At 42.3% G+C, this 9,024-nt stretch overlaps 1 protein-coding gene across 1 annotated transcript in view; it reads left to right on the top strand.

Annotated features, from left to right (window-relative positions):
- The first annotated feature begins 916 nt into the window (after nucleotides 1-916).
- Nucleotides 917-9,024, top strand: part of LYST (lysosomal trafficking regulator) — a 144,935-nt gene continuing 136,827 nt past the window's right edge. Inside the window, exon 1 of the mRNA XM_032490549.1 lies at nucleotides 917-1,180. The gene's annotated coding sequence lies outside the window, so the exon portion shown is untranslated. The remainder of the gene's footprint in view (nucleotides 1,181-9,024) is intronic.

Here is a 9,024-nt window from a genome sequence, read left to right as displayed (position 1 = left end):
TGGGAAAGCAGAGGAAGAAATTGAAGTGGGCCTTAAGGAGTCTAGGTTGTCAGGGTGAATGGTGATGCTGGTAGTTGATCTTAATTCTCAAAATACAAGTGGAGGAGTGGATAAGGAGATATGAAGTGCATCAGTTCACATCAGTTTGTTTAAAATAACTGCTTGTTTGAAATAGCTGTTTTATTTTCTTTGTTGGAACCGAATCTGGAATGAGTCACATATAATTAAAAATTTTTAAATATATAGGTCTGGAGCTCAGGAGAGAACCAAACAAAAAAGCTTGCATTCATTCAGTAAATATATTCCTTCTAATACTTTTGGTAAAGAAGAGAGGGCACTGCATGGAAGCTGGAGCAAGGACATGTGATCAGGGAAGGTTTGTTATTATTTTAAAGATGGAGGAGATAAGGATACTTTGTGGACTAAGGGAAAGGGGCTATTCAAGAAGAGAGAAAATTGAAGTCACAAGAGAAACAGAGAATTAGACATAATCTCAGAGGAAATGGGTGGGTTGGGGACAGGGGCACAGGTGAAAGGGTTATCCTGAAGAAAAGCAGTGATGCATCTTCCTTTTAAAAAAGGACAGGAAACGGAGTAGATACAGAGACAGATGTAGGTAAGTATCCAGAGTAGCATCATCTGTCGCTGGGAAGCTAAGGCTATCTGCTGAGACTGAGAGGAAGAGCATGCATTGGGGAATTTTTGAGGGGGAAAGAAAAGTTACCATTGTGATTGGAAAACGGACTTGAGCAGGCACGAGTGACTAATTGTTAAATAGTGTTAAACACCCCTGCAATCACAAATGTAGAAAGAGATTATCAGAATGGTTAAGCCTTTTTCTCCAGTAGCTCCCATAACAGCAGAAAGCAAATAGGGTGAACCTGCATGGGGATCGGAAGGGAAGGTATGATGGAGAACGTGGGCGGGGGGCCGGGAAGAGGGGGATGGTGTGAAGTCAGAAATTGAGGGTGGTAATGAGGTTGACTGAAGGGCTGAGTCATAGGGATCCTGCTTGATTCCGGAGGAAAGGCAAGACAAGACAGGGCTGATAAACGTGGACAACGAGGAGGATGAAGAGTCCCAGCAGGACGAGTGGAAGTGAAGGAGTACTCGAGACGGATATATGTGATGTGGGAGTCCTAAGTTGCAGATCCTGGAGTTGCAACAGCTGCAGGTGATGGTAAGGGCCAAACTATGACTGATGACAGTGGGTAGCCGGGGTTAATAGTGCTGGCTATGACGGGAGTAATATTAACAAAAGCTACTGCTTATCGAGCTTACTGATACTGGTCACTGGTCACTAGTCGCTGCTGCTGCTTGCTGGTACTAGCCGCTGTGCCGGATGCTTCCCATAGGTTGTCATACTTATTTTCCACAACCGTCCTGGTAGGCGTCTGTGAGGAGCTCCATTTTACAGATAAGGAAACTGGGGCTCGGTGAGGCTATGCCATTTTCCCCAAGGCACACAGCTAGGAGGTATTGAGTCCTTCCAGCCCCAAAGCCCTTATGCCCAACTACTAAACCATGTCAGCCTTCTGCAGAGTAGGGGCCACTGACGGAGAGGAAATCAGAGAGCTCCAAATCCTAGGATGTTGGGATTAGTTGCTGTTATGGATAGTGAAGCGCCCAGAATAATAGATCTTGTGTGGAGAGGAAGACAGGAGTTGTATGACCAAGTTCTCAGTAGATGGGGACGAATGACTCAAAGGTGACAGCTGTAAATATGGTTATCATATAGCCTTAAGAGTGGGCGAAATGAGATAGTAATAATGTACAAGTCACCTTGGGGAACCAGGAGAGTACTGCTTGTCTTGTGTGTAGTGATTTATGAAAGGGGGGTTGAAGCGGTCCTCCTGGGTGAAGATGGAGGATGGAGGGAAGTTTCTTAGCAACAGAACTAGGGATCCTAATGGTAAGGAGTAAAGGCTCATGGAGGGAGGAGGACTCCTCTAGCTGTGCAGGGAAAATCAGAAAGGATGGTAGCAGGCAGGGTGACTGTATAATGTGTTGACTGAACAGGTGTTATTTCAAAAAGAAAAAGAATATCATTAATAGTTACTCTGGGACAACGAGCAAACCAGGACTGCCCTGGGCAAATTGAAATGTTTAGTCATATTGGTGATTGGTACCGGAGGACCCTCACCCTAGAAGGGAGTTGTGGATATTGAGAATGAGTGAATTGAGCCATCAGTTAGAGGGTCTTGAATGTGGCTTACTGGCCTAAGATAATTCTCTAGCCCCTTAACGCTGCCCAGCCCTGCCCTGTTCCAGGTATGTCTTGTTCTATGAGGGTCTGGAAATTTGGAAGGAGTTCTAAATTCATCTCTAGGTAAAAATTTGGAAGCCATTAGCAAAAAGGTGGCACTTGAAACCTTAGAAGTGGATAAGATTTTCCTAGAACACAAGGGAAGGGAGGTGAGGAGGAGAGGAGAATGAAGGAGCTGGCCAGGAAGCAGCCATCCAGGGAGACACAAGGAGTGGCCAGAGGGGCAGGAGGAAAACCAAAAGAGATTTGGCATCTTCCAAGTCAAGAGAGAAGAGAGGTTTAAGAAATGAAGGATTGATAGTCTCATATGCCCCATGGTCCTCAGGTCAAATGAGATAAGGACTGGAACGTGCCTGTTGGACTGGCTTTGGCAGTTAGGAGGTTATTGTTGGTCTTGACCTGCGCGGTTTCAGTAGAGCCGTGTGGGCAAATGTCAGACTGCAGGGCACCGAGAGGCGAGGGGAGGTGAGAAGACTGTTTCCAGTGCAGGTTACCCTTGAGTAATCTCGAAAGAGGAAGGTGTCAACAGGATTTTTTTTTTTTTCTTCTTCTTTTTAAAAGTAGGCAGTAGAGAAGCCCCTGGAGATGAGGGGTTAAAAACAGAGGGGATGGAAGTCCAAGCAGTGCCTCCTGATAATGTCTAGTGGTAATCTTGTGTGATCAAAGGAGTGAAAGCAAGGAGAAGATACATTTTAAATCGAGTAAGACAAACTTCATAGTAACTAATTTGTCAGAGGCTGGGGTGGGTGGGGAGTGTTTATTGAAAAGATGGAATTCCTAATTTGGGGAAAGTACTGGAAAGTGAACTCTGGGTTGCGGACTAGCTCTGGGGTTCTGTTTCTTCCTCCACTTTTACGCCTGTTTTGGGGGGAGTAGTTTAGCCACTTACCACACGCGAAGTTGTTGTTGGGATGGTCTTGCTCTTTTCTAGGGATATGTTCTTACACTTCTCTCTCTTTTAAGTTACCTGTGTCTTTGTACATTGAAAACATTTTCTGGTTAAGTATGTTTAAATTTTCTGTTGTAGCACTTGATTCTTGGCTGAAATCGCTGTTTTTAGTAATTTTTATTTAGCAAAAGTGAAATCAAATCTATATGCTGGTTTTATATTATGAACTTTTAAGGAGCAATAATAGTAGTTTTTTTCCTTTCTCTTCTGTCTTTAAAATCACTGTGGTCAAAATGTGATTTGCTGCAATGGAATTCTTATTAGTTTTGTAGCTCACTTGTCTTAATTTCTTAGGTAGAAGAATAATAGTCATAATTGCATATATATTATTGCAAAGCATAATTATTGTACTAAGTTTAGATGACTGTAAAATTAAAACAATGGTGAGAAGGATTTCCTCTTTTATTATAACAATGCGCTTTATTTGAAAGGGCAACCAAACATATTTATCAGTTCATAAAATGCATTCATTGTTATTGCTCCCGGATATTCATTCATTGAAGTACAAAATTCAGTGTATTCTAGCCAATGGTAAAAGGAGGTTTTGCTGGTGTAACTTGTAGGACAGCTGTCTATATCCATCAGCTCACTCTTACACTATTCTAATATTTGCTCATCTGGACCTTTAATGCACTGTGACTTAGAGTTTACTAGAGATTAAAGTCCTTTGCCATTTCCTGGATTTCCTCTTAATGAGGCTTCCAAAGACAGTAATGCTGATAACTTGTTTTCCTCTCTTAGCTTTATTTTAATATTTTGGAGAATATTTCTAAAGCCATACATTCCATACTACTGAAATATATTTATTTTCTCTACACCTTATTTTTAAAGAAAAAAATCCCAGTAGTTTTGACAAAACCTGGTTATGCACAATTTAAGGAAACATTTAGAATGTGTAATTTTAGTCCTAAATTAATCTTGGTGCCGTTGCTATATGACTATCACTGTATTGCTATTTTCTGACTGTTGTGCTACACATAGCCTAAAAAATATTTAGAGATCATCTAGCTTTGTTTTTTTTTTTTTTTTTAAATATGTCTAAGAAGAATGGGGATCAGAAAGGCTACACACTTTGCCTGAGATTCTGAAGAGTTCGAGGTAAAACAGAAAGCCGAAGTCTTGACTTTTGATCTAGTATTCTTTCTCCTATACCACCAACTTCTTGAACATTTCAACACATTTAAAGAAAGTAACCCCATAACCAAAAGATGCCTTATACACCATGGAAAATGGTAGTGTTTGATTTCTAGTATGTAATTCACTTGTAACTTGAACCCTTTTTCTTTGCACTTGTCTACATTTAGATCACAGGAATAGAAACTAAATGGTGATGATACCAGCATGGTAGGGGAAAAACATGAAGTGTAGGTTGAATTTGAAGTGCATTTGCTCAGGAAGTATTTGACATATATTCCATTTCTGTTTCTGTTCTTCATCACTCCCAGTCCCAGTGCCCTTCTCCCCTGCTGTCTGCCTGGCTGGTGAGACAGAACAGACTAAGCGACAGGATCTCAGTTTGATTGCACTGCTGTTTTTCTTGCTGTGGAATATTTTGTAACAGTAAACACAGTTGTCTCTAATTGCCTCAACTGCGTTTTTTTCTTTAGAAGGGGGGCTAATTTTCCTTGCCTGTAAGAATTACCCGGGAATGAGGACACTAGTACTGCCTGCACTTGCAAGATGTCTTTAACTCTTGTAAATATCTGTGTCCGGTATTTCTAAATTTATTTTGCAGTATCTTCTACCTTGTACAAAATATATATTAAAAATTATCGATCATTATGATGTTGCTATATAAATTATTTTTTGTTATTTTTATTTCACATTTAGGATAGGGCTCCAAGGTTTTCAAATGTTTCTTTAGGATCTATGGAAAACCATCACATCTACTGTTGATTTTAAAGAACTTTGAAACTGTATACTCTGAATTATATAATTTTTCTCACAGGGAATAAACAGCTAAGGTTTTACTGCTGACAGTTTTTGGTTTTAATCTGAAAAAAGTCTGGTAAGATTTTTAGGTGTTTGTGTAGCACTTTCCTTAGTGCCTTGAATTCTTGCTGTGGATGGAGAAAGGCTTTTGTGAATGTGCCTGTTTGTTTCTCAGCGCTTTAGCTGCAGGATATTTCCCAAAGGAATTTGAATTATAAAAAATTTCAATCAAAGTTAGTATTAAATCAATTGGTTTTTATTTGTTGAGCTCTTACCATTTGTGGCATGGTGCTGGTTTTTTGATTTTTGTTTTTTAACTAAATAAGACCTGATTTCCCTTCTTAAGGAAAAGTATAGTCTAGCTTTGAAAGAAATGATATAATCCTGCAATACAGTGTGGTGAGTCCTAAGATAAAGGCGTGTAGAAAAGTCATTGGGAATTAATGGGAATTTCTGTAGCAGCAGCAACATGATTAAAAGAAACAGTGAAATAGTGTTGAGAAAGGGTGCACCTGTAGGAGGAATTATGGGGTGGCCCAGTGTGTTACGAGCTGTGCTGAGAGGTTGAAAAGGGTAGGTGGTGGAGGGGATTCCTGAGCGTGATGATCAGGAGCTGGCACCGTATTCCCTAGGAGCTGCAGGGTCGTTTGTGATGTTGAGGAACATGAGCGACATTTTTAGCAGTTGTAGAATTTGAACTGAATGGAAAATAGACCAGGCAACGTGACCAATGAAGGAGCTGTTGGTATTACAAGTGACAGAGGTGAGGGCCTGAGACTGCTTACACGTAAGGTCGTTAGCGGGGAGGGACCAGACTCAAGGTGATGGGCATGATCGCAGATAATTATTGACCTTCCTGCAGTCGCCAGGCACCAGGCTGTGCATTTTATATCAGCTGTCTCATTTAAAGTCGCAGCAACTTTAGGTGCTCTTAGTAACTCGGTTTTATAGATAAGAAGCTGAGAGTTGGAGAGAGGAAGTCAAGTACCCAAGGTCATAGAGTTCCAAGCAGCAGATGCAGATAGGAGCCAGCAAGCTGTCAAGAGGAAAAACTGACCCGGCCCCAGATGAAGTGCTATTCTGGTTTCTCTCTTGAGTGACTTTGTAGAGGTCATTAACTGAAATAGGAAAGAGGAAGGAAGAGCTGGTTTGTTGGAAGGAGGAGTCAGTGTTTGTTTTAGAGAACAGAAATTTGTATGCAGAATTCAGAGAGATTGCCTGGGTTTGAATCCTGCCTCTGACACTTGTAGCTCTGTGACCCATGCTTCAGGGCCCGCCGTGTGACCAGTAGGGATGTATTTGTACTTATGAGATTGTTAGGAGGTTTAAATCAGCCACTACAGTAGAGTGCTTACAGAGGTGCCTGGTGTGGAGTGGTGATCATTGATGGTGTCAGCTGGGTCATCACCATCATCATTCTGTCAGAATCTGGAGATCTGTTATGGAGATGGAGGAGCTACTTAGGGTGACACTTCTAGCACAGTTCCTCCTAGTAGGGATGTGAAGCTGGGGAAGGTGATTTCCCTGGTAGGGCCTTCCTGGTCCCTTTTCACGCAGCCTCGCTGGGGCCAGTGTCTCAGAATCTCCCCGCTCCTGTGATGCTCAGGATCACACTCAGCTCCTCTGAGAGCTCTAGTTGCCCAGTTTGTTTGTTTTAGAGAGCGTGAACTGCTTGTTGAAGGGCTTTTTTTGTTTTTTGTTTTAATTTTTATTGAAGTGTAGTTGATTCACAGTGTCAGCTTGAGGTGTACAGCAAAGCGATTCAGTTACACATGTATATATATGTATTTTCTTCTCAGATTCTTTTCCATTATATGTTATTATAAGTTGAATATAATTGTGAAGGACTTAAGTCTGATACGTTTGGGTGTGACTTCCTTAGAATTTTCTTTAAAAATCTACCTTGCTACACTGTGCCTGGGTTCCCTTTATTTCCTGGCCAGCTCTGTCACACGAGGAGGCAGGATGACCTCTCAACAGGTTTCAAGGCAACTGCTAACCAAGACTTAAGGGGTGTGGGGACGGGGAGGGAGACCGGCTGTTGACTCCCTGAGATGTGAGAAAAAAGAGTACATATACTTTCCTGGAGCCATTGCTTTTTTCATTGTCTACCCTTTCCCCCCAGACCACCACGCTGTTTCATTTTACTGAGTTTTCTATATTTGAGCAGCCTGTACAATTCTACATAAATGGAAAATATTTCATTCAACACGTTTTTGTATGTTGACTTAGCCTGAATGAATAAATACAGGATAAAAGTAGGAACAGCACACCAGTTTTAGCGCCCATTTCCTAGTTAGGGATTGGTACGGTCCTTCATTTTCAGTGTGGAACATCTGGGTCAGAGCCGGCTTTACCCTCTTATGTTGCATTGCCCATTAGAGCTGAAGGTGTAGTTACTTCTTGTTAAAATGTAAATACTTCGTTCTAGGAGGAGCGGAATTTCCTCCCCCCCCCCCAGTCACTTCTAGATGTAAATGAGAAATGGGGAAACGTATGGGAAGAGGTATGTGAGCATGTAGGAGACTGAGACGTGTGGGCTGGCAGGGCGTGTCTCCTGGAGGGCAGACAGGCAGGCCTGTGTGCCAGGCCTGATCACTGAAATGTTCCGGTAGAGAGCGTGCTGGAAAGCGTAGTTTGCCTGTAAGAAGTCTGTCGAAAATTTCATGCACTGTTAGGAAGAACATCATGGAGGAATCTGAAGAGCTAGCCAGGAAGCCCTGTGACTTTTGGGAAATCTCTCAGCCCCCATCTACCTTAGGGCTTTCCTTATCTGTAAAATTTTGAGGGAAGTGTAAGATCGTTTAACTCTCTGTGTGTTGACTTTATAATAGATTTTCATTCTCAAATAATTCATAACGTGCAAACTGACTTCATGGCAGGTTTCCTCTACTGGCAGGCAGCTTGTTGCCTGCTCCAGTGTTCCTGACAGAACTTGAGGTGCGGCAGTTACTTCTCATGAGTGGTTGTGTTCCAGACTCACTTCTGAGACGGTTGCTCAGGATGTAAATGAGTTGCCCTCCCGGGGAGTGTTAGATGAGGTGCTTCTTCGTGCCTGACTCTTCCCCCGGCTGTGTACCCTGCAGCAGACCTGGGCGGAAGGGCTGGGGGGGGGGGTGCTGCGCTTACCTCTGCAGGCTCACCTGGCCTGCTCTTGCCTCTCAGGCTGCTCCCCTGCCTCTGGAGCCTTTCCACAGAGCAGCAGAGCCACCACAGAAGGCTTGGAGGTGTGGGTGTCCCTCCTCCCCTCGCCTGACGGGCAGGGTACTGGGGTGGGGGCACGTGGGTTGCTCACAGTCCAAATTGGTCCAATGTCTAGCGGGGGCTTGGGTAGTTACTCAGACTCCATGTGGTCTGGAGTTCCAAGCCTTAATGACATTTTTTGTGTGTGATACCACATTAGTATCTAAGGAGCTGGAGACCGCAATCCAGACTTCATAAGGATGTGTGACATCCTGACTTCTGGTCCGCTACTCCTGGGTGCAGAATTAAGAAAATCAAATTCAGTATTTGCCAAGAAGGGCCTGAGCTCTAAACAACTGCTAGAATCTAAAACAACGCTTATGATTTCTTTTGAAGTTAATTGATTAAATGACGGTTGAACATCGTCCTCAGGTTTGATGAGTTGTCAGTAATTGTGGGACTGTGGCATCTTGTGGAAGTTTCCAGTTTGCGAAACCATTTATCTTTTTGCTGATTCTCCGATTCAGCTATTTAATTTAGACTTGTTAAAGTGTCATATCCTTTCCTAATTCTCATTTCAAATTACAAGAATTTTATAAAAACAAGCCCATTAAAATATATTTTAATTTTTCCTATTCAGTGACTATCAAATTTTACTTCAATTTTCTCAATAGAATATTTATTATCCACTATA

This window comes from Camelus ferus, chromosome 11, assembly GCF_009834535.1.
Source record: "Camelus ferus isolate YT-003-E chromosome 11, BCGSAC_Cfer_1.0, whole genome shotgun sequence".
NCBI lineage: Eukaryota > Metazoa > Chordata > Mammalia > Artiodactyla > Camelidae > Camelus > Camelus ferus.
This window is presented reverse-complemented; position numbering and strand designations above follow the sequence as displayed.